At 34.6% G+C, this 14,907-nt stretch overlaps 1 pseudogene; it reads right to left on the reverse strand.

Moving 5' to 3' along the window:
- The window catches only part of LOC107879292, a 51,078-nt pseudogene that overhangs the window by 11,639 nt on the left and 24,532 nt on the right, over window positions 1-14,907 (reverse strand).

Consider the following 14,907-nt stretch of genomic DNA (forward strand, 5'->3'; position numbering starts at 1 on the left):
GACTAACAATTTGAGGGATTATCTATAAGTCATATTATATCCAAGGTCGGATGATGTACAGGAACATATGAAAGCTAGTGATTGGAGGGATATCTATAAGCCATCTCTTATTCAAAGTCGGATAATGTGCAGGATTACCTAAAAGCTAGAAATCAAAATGATATTTGTAAGTCGTCTTGTGTCCAACATCAAATAATGCATAAGATTATCCAGAGATTGATAATTTAAAGGAAATTTATAAATCGATCATCGGCTATAATTAAACGCCCAGTGTTGGAACAACTTATAATTGACATCAACCAATTTCTAGAGGGATAAGTTCAACATTAAAAATCACTTAGAAAAATGGTAATTCATGCTAATACTATAAAGAAATAGCCTACCTAAATGTTGAGGAATATAAAACAACAAATCATTCAACACAGCTATTATTCTAAGGTACATTCTAGAACTATGTGAATTACTGAGTTTAGAATATTGAAGGTGGTCCTTGAAAATAATATCAATGATCATTCTCCAATGGTCCTTGCAATCATGTTACTAATTCTAGATCAATAAAAGCAAAAGAAGCTACTTGCCTATCTCCGAAGAGGGATTTGCAGTCCTCCCATTTCGATGATGCAGTAATTTCCTGCAACCACAGCAAACTAATAGATTATGGTTTAAAGGAAATATCATGGGATCCCATCCATTGCAATGTGAGAGATTGTAAAATGTTTACTATACCTTTGATGCATGAAGAATTTCATAGAACTCATCTGCTAGACGTTTATGATCTTTAGCTTCTTTTTCTTCTTTCTCCCTGGCCCTTTCCAGTGACTCCTCAGAGACAAACTATGCAGATGAAATATGCGCATTCAATACTCAATGACCCGGCAAGCCCAAACGCGTAGAACATAAAGTTTAGAAAGGAAGTATGGAATAAGATTCAGTATAATCCATGTATGTTCTCTTATTCCTTCGTTTGGAAGGCAAGGGGGATATAATGTAAGAGTATTATTACCATCTTTTGGAGTAACTTCTCACATTATAATCTTTGATAAAATGCTTTACAAAATTTTTGAGCTATTGAAAGTAAACTAAAAGCCTTAAGAGACCCAACCGGCTAAGCATAATTCTTCGACCAGATACCCCTTGCAATTCCCTCTTCCCACATACATAGATTATACGCCATGACCATAAATAACCTCCAAAATCCAAATGATATATGAAGAATATCCTCATTACAAAAATAGCAAATGATCGTTGTTATCATCCAGTTATGCTGTTTTACCAGTTTCGTAGAGTAAAACTCTTATCCACTAACCGTAAAAATAGAAAACTACAAGGCAAATTGCTTTGAATTAAGCAACTTAAGATATGTGCGGTAGTGTAATATTAAACACCGCCGTCTAGGAAATAAAAACTAAGGAAAATGGTACCAAAACTGAAGAATTGGAAGCAAAAGCTAACACCAAATATTTGATCAATGTGGTCCTCGTCTTTATTCTTGAAGATTTCAAGCTTACTTGCTAACCGACACACTACTCTTCTATTAACTCCATTACAAGAAGATCCAAATTTAATATGGGATAGGTTATGGTTGATACTAAAGGAAAATGCCACTAACCACAGTTGACTACCTATGAGTTGCCACTTTAGCAATCACAAACTGACCGATTTCCAGTGAAACATAACATGGAAGTACTACTAATGCTTTTGCACTCAATCCACTCATCTTATGCAGGACCTGTCCCAAAGACAAAAAGGGGACAAATACATAGAAATCTATTTAGTGAATGGGGTACTTCAATTTTCACAACATTCAATTCAACGTGGGTCGATGTGAAACAGTATACAGTGCTTAGCCATAATTAGACCTTTAAGTTGGTATCTGACATTGGTGGAGAGCTAATATACTTGGCGATTGCAACCTTAAAATCATCAAGCGTCCAGGCTGATGTCAATCCAATCTGAAAGTAGAGACGGCTCAGCCAAAATATAAGGTACTAACCAAAGCACAACAGAGGTTAAAATGAAGAGTGGTGATTACCTCGACCATCATTACTGCATCTTTAATTTATGACTTGTCATCAAGATACTGAAGCAAAGCTTATCATTAACAAAAATAGGATACCAAATGGAGCCTTGTCCATGCATTTGAGTTACCGTAAAGTCTATAAATTACAAGCAGGGTGATGGGGATGAAATTTCTTTCATGAATACCAACATTTCTCCACTTGTTCAAAGTCATCTACAATATCACAAGACACTTGACACATAAACTTAATTGCACTGATCAGGTTAAATTGAAGGAAAAATCAAGCACCCCTATTTGGAAAATAGAAAAAAAGTGAATAAATAAAAATGGATAGCATCTCTGTTAACAGTGCTTTCGTTATATTTACTTAATAAGAATCATTTATGCACACAAACAGTAATACAAACTGTAAAGATAGAAGTTGACATCTTTATCTTACAAGGGAAAAAGAAAAGATTTTCAGCATCTGAGTTTATGTATAACTCTCAACATCCCATAGCAAGATCCTAACTCAAGAAAACATTACCAAATTCAATCATTGAATAAGAGTACGAACAGGATCATTACCATGCTAGGATACCAGGTAAACTCCCTCTTTCATCAAGCAAGGAGATAAATGCTAATAATATTTGATCATTCAACTTCAATTCTTTTCAGAAAGGGCATATGATGAAACAATATATCATTTATTTAGTCGCAAGTGTGTATTACGGCCAAAAAAATCATAGTGAGGGAGATGCAACTTTATTTAGAGAAACAGAGATGCTCTTAGGCACTTTTTCCGAGGCTAATCTTTTCTAAGCCTTTACTTTCATTACATCTCAACTACCTCTTCAGAGGCGAATTCTGGCACTAAGTTTATTAGTCCAATTTATATGGTTGACAACACAATATATTTTGAATTGGGTTTTAAGTTGCACGATATCATCCGAAGTGAAATCAAAACTGGGGTGTGGTACAAATGGACAAAACATGGTCGAAACTTGACCTGACAAACTAATTTCAGGTCTCATTTGTTTGCACTTATTGGATTTATGAACCTGTTCAGTCCTCAAACCATTAAGTGCATTTGTTTTTATTAGGATTTTAGCTCTTAATAGGTCTGAGTAGGTCTTAATCATTCAAATGTGGAACCAAGTCTAACTATCATTTACAGATATTCTTGTGTAGGATAAAATTCACCACCACTCTATCCACAATCACCTGGCACCACCACCAACCACTTCCACCATCACAACCAAAATCACAACCAACTACATTGCCAGCCGCTACCACACCTACCACTTCCATTATTCTAATTATATCCACCGCCAACTAGGGGTGTTCACGGTTTGGTTTTTAACCAAACTGAACTGCGATCCAAACCAAACCAATTAAAAAAACCTATATTTAGTTAGGTTTGGTTTGGATTTGAATTTTAAAAAACCGATATTAATTTGGTTTGGTTTGGTTTTACTCTAAAATAACCGACAAAATAACCAAACTGAACCGATATACATATATATTATAATTATTTATATGTTTTTCATAAATGTAATCTAAATATTTGTTACATTTTATATTTTAATCATGATTTAACTTTAATCGTAACACATTCAGTCATATGTCTTCATCTAGTTGACAATACATTATGAGATTCTAAATGAATTTCATATTTTGAATGACAAATGATACTAATTGTGAAAATAATATCTTGTTATATATTGAAATTTACAGCTGAAATTCATTAGACAATACACAATCACTAATTTTAACTTTCTTTTGAACCTTCGTGAGCAAGAAGTTTATGTGTTCACCTTTTGGGGGTTTATCATATCATTCTATTAAATATAGTTTTTAAATATTTTTTAAAAGCATTCATATGGTGTTATCATGGCTTTGCCGAAGTATAACACTCAGTTGACATCATAGTTTCAAGATTGAGATACAACATTCGGTTGACATCTCATATATTAGATTGGATTTGTTTTTTAAAATTTTCAACTTTTATCATTAACTAAAGTTATAAACCAAAAAACCCGAATCAAATCGAACTAAACCGACAAGAACCAAACCGCTGGTTATTTTTTTTATTTGGTTTGGTTTGGTTTTAGAAATTTAAAAACCGATTAAGTTGGTTTGGCTATGGTTTTGACCATTAACCGACCCATATCGACTCATGAACACCCCTACCGCCAACGCCGCCACCATCAACTGCTACCGGTCCATCCCTACTACCAACCAACTCATCTATCAAAACTAGCACTACCACTAATAACCACCAACACATCATCAACTTCCACACATCGCTAACAACCACTAACACATCATCAACTTCCACACATTCTTCGGACACCATCACCACCACTGTCACCGGTGTCACCACCTCTACCACCACCATCCGCTACACTCGCTATAGTATTTATACTAACAACCATTCCACCATCACAGCTAACAGCGTCTCCAATGACCACCAACACATCGCCAACCATCATGCATACAGTTTTTCATCACCACGATCAACACCTCCAACTACTAACATTAACCAACTTCACATCACAACCACCACCACCACTACCAATCGCCAATATCATGACAGTTACTACAATGCCAACTATCTCTACTATCACAACTATCATCACCAACATTGCTAATCACTAACATCAATTAATTTATTACAACCACCACCACCATTACAAACCATCTCCACTATCACTAACAAACATAAATATTTTTTTAATCAAATAATAATTTAATTGCATTAAATTAAAAAAAAATTCTAATATATAATTATATTATATTTAGAAATAAATAAATTTTGTACATTCAGATATTGAGAAAAACCCAACCTTAATCATTTAGTTTTCAGATCTAGAGACAATATCTTAACCATTCAGATGTACATTCAAAATGATTCAAATGTCTAAATATTAATAAAAACAAATGCAATATTAGCTGAAACACATTGGTATGGTTGTATGATACTTTAAAGGAGTCCTCAAAAGTCAAAGAAACTATGTGAAAACATGGAAGTTTGATGATCACTTCTCAGAGTTGTCCTGCTCGAGAACTATAACAATTAAGGTAATATAACCATTAACATCATTCAATGGGGAAGAAGTCAATTACAATTGTCCGTGAAGTAGCATTTAATACAGCTTGGCTAGATTGAAAGAATCATCTATATCTATACTAAATTAAAAGCATGGAACCCCTCACTTAAAAGTTTACGACAATACCATTCCTATCAGCCTAAATACCTACTATCTAGTAAAAAAAGAAAAAAAAAGAGGACACTAATTGGCATAAAGAGAAACAACACAGATGTTTAATAGAAACAAATGTCATTGTTTTTATCTCAACAAAATATGTGCTATTTAGAAAAAAAAAGTAAGCAGAGGGGTAACTCTCAAATCTCAATCTCATGCTTTTATCCGACCAAGTATGTTCTATTCTTTAATGCACTACAACAACAACAACAAACCCAGTATATTCTCACATAGTAATGCACTAACTTTCTTTTTTACCTAATTAATTGAACTTTTTAGTGAGGATCTAAATGATTTTCAGACTTTGTTTAACATCTTATTCATTAAGATGTATTAACAGGTTGAATCTTTTTTTTTTTTTTAAAAAAACACTTAATGGGCTGATATCTTAACCATTCAGATTCAGACCTTCATAAAGTGAAAGCAAATGAAAAGGGATTGTAGTGTAAAGTCTATAAATATGGCTTAGTGTAACAAATGTAGTTGACACAATTCAATACTCCTATTAGCAACCTATTTCACCTGTTTCTCCAGCTCATCCATAATATCTATAAATAAGTCTTCTGCTGTTGATCCTGAAGTATTTGATGAGACAACTAGATATGTAGCAAAATCTCTAATCTGCAAGAACAAAATAAAGAAGGAAATTATTGGATGAAAAATTCAAAAAGATGAAAAGGGAACTCATGAAGGTAATCACTCACTGAACACAAGAAAGAAAAAATAACTTTGATGTAATAATCATGCCAGTTAGTTTTTGCATTAAGTATTCCCGCAGCAACATGCTCTTCCATCAATTTTCGGAACTCATCACGATTTTTACGTTCAGCTTTCCTCAATTCTTCCTATTTGAATCAACGGTGTATGCCCTGTGAGAAAGAGATAAATCAAAGTCTCCAAACATAAATTTAATTTTAACCCCCCAGTCTAATAAGCAATATACCATCCACAGTTTCCTTTGCTCCTCCTCTTCGCTCTCTAAATCACGTATATATTCCTAAAACAGAAAAGGTTGCAACATAACTTTAAAACTGAGGCGTACAAATGAGATGTTTGGAAAAAGTTATTTATGATGTATTAGAAAAATGAGTAGTACCTGGAAAATCCCCAAGTGATCGATTTTCTCTAGGCGGGAGCATCTTTCATCAGTTTCCAAGCGGTCCTGAACTTTCCACCACTGGCTACTGGCCTGAACAAAAGAAGTCAGCAACAATGGAACTATGGAAGTTCTGTTTATTTTCCATAATACGGGTACATAGAATCTTTATAATAGAATAATAACTTCAACTCAAGTTCAAGTATGAACAAGAACACAACGAAGTTGAACAAATACCCTCAACACAAGATCAAAATGATCTTTACAAGAGGTGTATTTTATATTTTAGAAATATAGATGAAACAAAAATTGTTAAGGCCAAGTTGTCCGAATTCACGGACTTTCCTTAAAGAATAATTCCCCTCACTGTATCCGAGGTTATGGAATCTTCCTCCCAGGATAAAATGGCCTTCAATCAGATTATAGTTGTACCTCAAATAAGTGGATTGTTCGAACACACTCACAGTTTGAATGATCATACTTAGAGTATTTTTAAGAAGAAGAAGAAGCTTGTAATTCTAAATTTTTTTTCTGTGTTTCTTTTTCTTTATCTGTGGATGAAAACCAGGTTATTTATAGACACAAGATATCCCTTTGAAAGGTGACATTGGTACAATTTAGATGTGTGTGTCTTTTCCTGAAAATACATGTTTGTTTACTTAAACCATTGTAGTAATTTTCTGAAACAGTACAACATTTTGTGAAACATTGCATCAGTTCAAAAAAGTATTGCAGCAGTTCTTGAAGCAGTGTACTATTCATGCAAAACAGTGATACTATTCATGTAACAATGCTACTATTCACATAAAACAGTCACTCTTCATGCGTCAGTTCATGAAGCAGTGCATTGTTCACGCGAAACAGTGCTACTGTTCACATAACAGTGCTACTGTTCATGCAAAATAGTCACTATTCACGCATTCCTGCATGTTTTAACATTTCCATTCACACCCTTTCCTCACTATAAGCCCAACAATCCCTCACATGAATGGGGAATGACTATTATTTTCATAAAACTTTTATGGACAAGTATGTGATCATCAAGCAAAGACTGATTGCATCTGGATAAGTGGGTTTCCCTTTGAACTTTCCGTAGTGAACATGCATCGGATGCACTCGGTCAATCGGTAGATTTGATATCTTTGAACCGTTGAGCTTTAATGTACACCTAGACAACATATGTCACACAACTAACCTTTTACCATTTATGGTTCTTACGGTTTTTTTCTTTTCAGCCATGAACATATCCTGATTTTCATGAGAGCTTAGAGAATAGGCCTTTACTAACATTCTCTTTGAAGCAGCTTCCACTTCGCCCACACATAGGTAATTTCTAAACATTCAATCCTGTAGATTAAACTATTTGGTCAAATCTACCAAATTTAGATAATCATTAAAAGTTTTTTTTCCTGAAGTCTTATCCTTGTTTACTATACATTGTCTACATCATGAGAATTGGTTGGGTAATTGACAATGTTGAACCTGTCAGACACAATTTTGTTTGATCTCCTTGAACCTAGCTCTTAGGATCTCCAGTCTGCTAGGTAGAGTTACCACCATGCTGACTTGTCCTATAACTTAAGCCCATTTCCTGGATGTCCTTTCTGCTCCTTCTCTAGACAGGTCTTTTGTAAGTTGATCCGACATACTATCCTTCTACTTTATATAGTCTACAGTGATAATTCCACTAGAGAGAAGTTCTCTAATGGTATTATATCTTTGTCTTATATGACGAGATTTACCGTTATACATCATGCTCCCTACCCTACCTATTGCTACTTGGCTATCACAGTGTATACATACTGGTGCCACTGGTTTGGACTAATACGAAATATCTTTCAAGAAATTCCAGAGCCATTCTGCTTTTTCACCAGCTTTATCTAATGTGATAAATTCAGATTACATTATAGAGCAAGCAATACACGTCTATTTGGATGATTTCCAAGAGACTGCTCCTCTACTGACAGTAAATACATATCCACTTGTGGATTTTACTTCGTTTGATCTAGTGATCCAATTTGCATCACTATATCCTTCAAGTACTGTAGGATATTTATTATAATGCAAAGCATAATTTTGAGTGTATTTAAGATACCCCAAAACTCTTTTTATTGCCATCCAGTGAGTTTTGTTGGGATTACTCATGTACTATCTTAATTTACTAATAGCACATGCAATGTCTGGTCGTGTACAATTCATTATATACATTAAACATCCCAATACTCTTGCGGACTCCAATTGCGAGTCACTTTCACCTTCATTTTTCCAAAGTGCAAAGTTCGCATCCAATGGAATTTTGGCAATATCGAATTCCATATACTTGAACTTGTCAAGTACTTTTTTCGATATAATGAGACTGTGACAATGCTAACCCTTGTGGATTTTGATGGATTCTTATACCTAAGATCACATCTGCAACTCCAAGTTCTTTCATATCAAACTTGCTCTCGAGTATTCGTTTGGTTGCATTGATGTCACAAATGTCTCTGCTGCTAATCAATATATCATCCACATTTAAGCAAACAATGACTTGGTGATTTGGTGTGTCTTTAATATATACACATTTATCACATTCATTTATCTTGGGTCCGTTTTCCAACATAGTTTGGTCAAACTTTGCATGCCATTGCTTAGGTGCTTGTTTTAGTCCATAAAGTGACTTAACAAGTTTACACACCTTATTTTCTTTTCCTGGAACCACAAAACCCTCAGGTTGTTCCATGTATATTTCTTCCTCCAAATGTCTATTGAGAAATGCGGTCTTCATATCCATTTGATGGATTTGAAGATTATATACCGCCGCCAAGGTAATTAACATTTGAAATCAAGGTTATCCTTGTTACTGGCGAGTATGTATCAAAGTAATCAAGGCCCTTTCTTTTGGTTGAAGCCTTTTACTACAATTCTTGCCTTGTATTTGTCAATAGTACCATTCTCTTTTATTTTCCTTTTAAAGATCCATTTTGAACCTAAAGGTTTATTTTCGGGAGGAAGGTCAACCAATTACCATGTATGGTTGCTTAAGATTGAATTAATCTCACTATTGAATTCCTCTTTCCAAAAGGATGAGTCTGACGAAGACATCGCTTCTTTAAATATTTGAGGCTCATTTTCTAAGAGAAATGTTACAAAATCCGACCCAAACGAAGTTGACGTTCTTTAATGTGTACTACGTCTTGGGTTTTCTTCATTATGTACATTATCATTTGGTTTATCTCGAGGTCGTTTAGATCCTCCACTAGACTATTCATGCCTAATTTTATACGGGTAAATGTTTTCAAAGAATTCAGCATTGTCTGATTCAATTAACGTATTTTCACTAATATCCAGATGTTCATATTTATGAACCAACAATCGACATGCTTTACTACTTTTAGCATGCCCTATGAACACGCAGTCCACCGTTTTAGGTCCTATTTTAACTCTTTTAGGTATAGGAACTTGAACCTTTACTAGATACCCCCATACTTTGAAATATTTCAAGTTAGGTTTCCTTCATTTCCATTTTTCGTAAGGAATTGATTGTGTCTTACTATAGGGAACTTTGTTGAGTATACGATTGGCTGCAAGGATAGCCTCCCCCCATAAGTTTTACGGTAAACCAGAACTTATAAGTAAGGCATTCTTTATTTCCTTCAAAGTTTGATTTTTCCTTTCCGCAATTCCATTAGATTGAGGTGAATAAGGGGCTGTAGTTTGATGGATTATTCCATTCTCTACACATATTTGCGCAAAGGGAGATTCATATTCTCCGCCCCTATTACTTCTTATCATTTTGATCTTTTTGTCTAACTGATTTTCAGCTTCAGTTTTATATTGCCTAAACGCATCTATTGCTTTATCCTTACTATTTAGGAAGTAGACATAACAATATTTAGTGCAATCTTCAATAAAAGTTATGAAATACTTTTTCCCACCACGAGATGATGTTGACTTCATATCACAAATGTCAGTGTGTATTAAGTCTAAGTGATTGGAATTCCTTTCAACGGACTTATAAGGATGCTTTGCATACTTCGATTCCACACACATTTGACTCTTTGATTTATTGCACTCAAAGTTTGGCAAAAATTCTAAGTTAATTAGTTTTCGTAACATTTTGTAATTAACGCGGACTAAACGTTCATGCCATAAATCATAAGAATCAAGCAAATAAGACGAATTTGAACTTTTATTCATTTCAACAGTCATTACATTCATCTTATAAAGGCCCTCCGTGAGATAGCCTTTTCCTACATACATTTCTCCTTTGCTAACTACAATTTTTCCAGAAACAGTTACACATTTGAATCCATTCTTATCTAGGAGTGAAACAGAAATTAAGTTCCTACGTAACTCCGGAACATATAGCACATTGTTCAGTGTCAAGACCTTGCCGAAAGTCTTCTTTAGGCAAATTTTTCCTGTTCCCTCTACCTTAGCAGTAGCGGAGTTGGCCATGTAAATCATTTCTTCTACTTGAGCTAGAGAAAATGACGAGAACAACTCTTTGTTTGCGCAAACATGACGTGTGGCACCAGAATCCATCCACCATTCACGTAGATTCCCCACCAAGTTGCATTCCATGAACATAGCACACAAATCATCATATTCTTTGTTGGACTCAATCATGTTCGCTTGGTCCTTTTTCTTGCCTTTCTTTGGGGCTCGACAATCTGTGGACTTGTGGCCAATTTTGCCACAATTGAAGCATTTTCCCTTGAACTTTTTCTTCGGTTGATTGCTTCCATGTTCAACTTTCTTTATTTTCTTTGAGTTATTTTGGCCATCTTCTACAATACGGGCTCCATTCATTGTAGAATTTCCCTTTGACCTTCTTTCGGCAGCTTTATTATCCTCTTCAATACGAAGTCATACGATAAGATCTTCAACGGTCATTTCCTTGCGTTTATGCTTTAAGTAGTTTTTGAAGTCCTTCCACAAAGGTGGTAGCTTCTCAACTATAGCTGCTACTTGGAAAGCATCATTCACAATTAGACCTACAAAACAGTTTATGTGAGTATCAAGAACATTTTTAATTTGTTCAACTAAGATATTTTTCAAAAATATACCTTCTACTAGGAGATCATATATGATGACTTGCAACTCCTATACTTGAGAGACAACAGATTTGCTGTTAATCATTTTGAAGTCCAGGAATCGTGCAACAAGGAATTTCTTAATTCCCGCATCTTCCGTTTTATATTTTCGTTCAAGTGCCCCCACTGTTCTTTTGATGTCTTGGTTCCACTATAGACATTATATAGGTCATCTTGGAGACCACTCAGAATATAGTTCCTGCAAAGGAAATCCTAATGTTTCTAAGCTTCTACAATAATGAAACGGTCCTTGTCCGAGGTTCCCTTGGGCACCTCGGGAGCGTCTTCGCTATTGAACCGCTGTAGACATAAAGTGGTGAGGTAAAAGAACATCTTTTGTTGCCACCGCTTGAAGTCAATGCCAGAAAATTTTCCAAGCTTCTCCGCCGGTGCCATCGTTGGCGGAGCATTTGTGTGACTTGATGTGGCAATATTATTTTCCCCCATAGACGTTGTCGCATCCATCATTTGAATTTCAGTTGTCATTTTTCCTGTCACCACAAGACAGAAAACTTAGTATTTTTCAAAATACTATTTATAAAGTTAAGTAACTTGAAACTCTTCTTCTTGTTTCTAGTTAATGATGAAGTTTTTATTAATTCGAATCGTCAACCGAGTGAACCTTAACTTGTGATGAAGATTTTATGTCTTCTAATCACTAGTTAAATTCAAGCGGAGTAGAAAGCCTAAGCTTTAATCTCCAAAAATAAGTAATACAGATTCTGTAAAAAAATTGTTCCTTAAGATTGTTATTTTCTACAATACGGGTACGTAACAACTTCAACTCGAGTTCAAGTATGAATAAGAACACAACGAAGTTGAAAAAATACCCTAAACACAAGATCAAAATGATCTTTACAAGAGGTGTATTTTATATTTCAGAAATATAGATGAAACAGAAATTGTTAAGGCCAAGTTGTCCAAATTCACGGACTTTCTTTAAGGAATAATTCCCCTCACTGTACCCGAGGTTATGGAATCTTCCTCCCAGGATAAAATGGCCTTCAATCCGACTATAGTGGTACCTCAAATAAGCGGATTCTTCGAACACACTCACAGTTTGAATGATCACACTTAGAGTGTTTTTAAGAAGAAGAAGAAGCTTGTAATTCTGAAAATTTTTTCTGTGCTTCTTTTTCTTTACCTGTGGATGAAAAACAGGTTATTTATAGCCACAGGATGCCCCTTTGAAAGATGGCATTGGTTCAATTTAGAGGTGTGTGTCTTTTCCTAAAAATACATGTCTGTTTACTTAAACCATTGCAGTAATTTTCTGAAACAGTATACCATTTCATGAAACATTCCATCAGTTCGAAATAGTGTTGCAGCAGTTCATGAAGCAGTGCACTATTCACGCGAAATAGTGCTACTGTTCACGTAACAGTGCTACTGTTCATGCGAAACAGTCACTGTTCATGCATCAGTTCGTGAAGCAGTGCACTGTTCATGCGAAACAGTGCTACTGTTCATGTAACAGTACTACTGTTTACGCAAAACAGTCATTGTTCACGCGTTCCTGCATGTTTTAACATTTCCATTCACACCCTTTCATTACAATAAACCCAACAATTCTATCTCCTTGAAATAGAAAAACATAATCTAGGAACAGATGCTAATTCCACTAGAACAAATACCTTAATAAAGTCACAGGATTTTAAAAATTCTAAGTACTCCACTCTATTGCGCTTTTGCTCCTCCAATGCCATCGCATGCTCCTAATAAAATCCAGTACAAAGTAAAAAAAATAAAAATTTCTCTATAAAGAAGACAATATTTACAAAGAGACTTTAACTACACTTGCATGAAAGTATTGAAAAACTTTTTCTATTTTACGACGGAGGGGGGAGAGGAAGAAGCATATCATAGTTTCAAGTTTTAAGAAAAATTGCATACAATACATGGAAGTCTATTTTAATTGTAATTCAATGGTGAACAAATTTAAATGTTGTACCCTTGAGAAGCCATTAAAAATGTATTCAAAGAACACAAGATTTTAAGTTGAATATCTACAACATTCCTTCTTTCTACTCTTTAAGCAAAACAAAAAAAAGGGAACAAACTAAAAGACATCCTGCAAAGGAAAGGAATGGAATGATTGTTGTTAATCAAGTGGACCAGCGCCTAACTCAACTTCGAAAACTAGGTCAGGTGGTGAAGATTGTCCAAGATCATATAAGGAAACTACAACACATACACCTTACTAGTGTGGGATTCTCATACATTAATCGCACACCAAGACTAGACATTTGTAGCATCAGTTAACCTAGGTTGGCTAACATCTAATAGTCTAACATCAAGATAGATCTGCCTCTAATACCATGTTTAAGAAATTGGACCTTGTTTCTATCTCAAATGAAAGGCTAACTCAATTTGTGAGGAGCCAAAGACCATATAAGGAAACTACAGTCCGCACACTTAGTTTTTAACATATAGAAGCTTACAAAGAAAGTTTTGCAAAAGAAGCTTCACCTTTTTCTCAAGTTCCTCCACATAATATTCGAAAAGGTCCTCACGGTCTTTAGCTCGCTCAACAGATTTAAAGCGTTCATCATGTTCGAATATGGAGATTGCCTTACTGAATAATCAATAGCAAATAGTTAGTGGATCAAATGGAACTTACACAAGTAATGGATCGACTTCAAGGTACCAAAACACATACAAACAATGACCAAGATTAGAAAACAAGCAGCAGACAACTTAACATTACAAGTGAAAGACAAACCTCCATCTTGACGATGGTGACAGCTCCTTGCAATCCTGTAAGATTGAGAACAACGGACATCGTTGTGAAAAAAACCACTTATTCTTTTGAACAAGTCAAATACTAGTCTCTAACACATCATGAATATTATGATAATATCTTTTTATTTTTGAAACTGGTAATGTAAATATCATCATATATCAAATGGAAGACACCCACAAAAGAAAATTTCACTTACTTCTAACATTATCCTGAAATCTTCCCTAGCTTTTTTCTGTTTAACATTCCTCTCTTCAGCTTCCAGTTTTTTCTTTTGACCTAGATACTGGAACAGACATACAACTTCAAAATGATCACTATAGACCTTGGGTGTGTTTGGTATGAAGGAAAATGTTTTCCTAGAAAACAAGTTGGTTTCTTACTTGTTTTCTTATGCTTGGTTGATGAAAGGAAAATATTTTTCAAAAAATGTTTTCTAGAGTTTGGTTGGTGAATAAAAATATATTTTTTAGAAAATACATTTGAGAGTTGTATAAACATTTCAACTTAAGAGTGAGATTGAAAGAGAGTTTTGGAAAATGTTTTTCCTACTTTTTGAAGGGAATTCATTTTCCTTAAATTTAAGGAAAATAAGTTAATTTGGAAAACATTTTCCAAAATATTTAAGTCAACCAAACATGAAACAATTGGATATCAAACACAATCTATCTTTTTGCAATACGGTATGCTGAAACATTGAAGCAGCAATTAACCCATTCCAATGC

Source organism: Capsicum annuum, chromosome 8, assembly GCF_002878395.1.
Source record: "Capsicum annuum cultivar UCD-10X-F1 chromosome 8, UCD10Xv1.1, whole genome shotgun sequence".
In the NCBI taxonomy this organism is placed as follows: domain Eukaryota; kingdom Viridiplantae; phylum Streptophyta; class Magnoliopsida; order Solanales; family Solanaceae; genus Capsicum; species Capsicum annuum.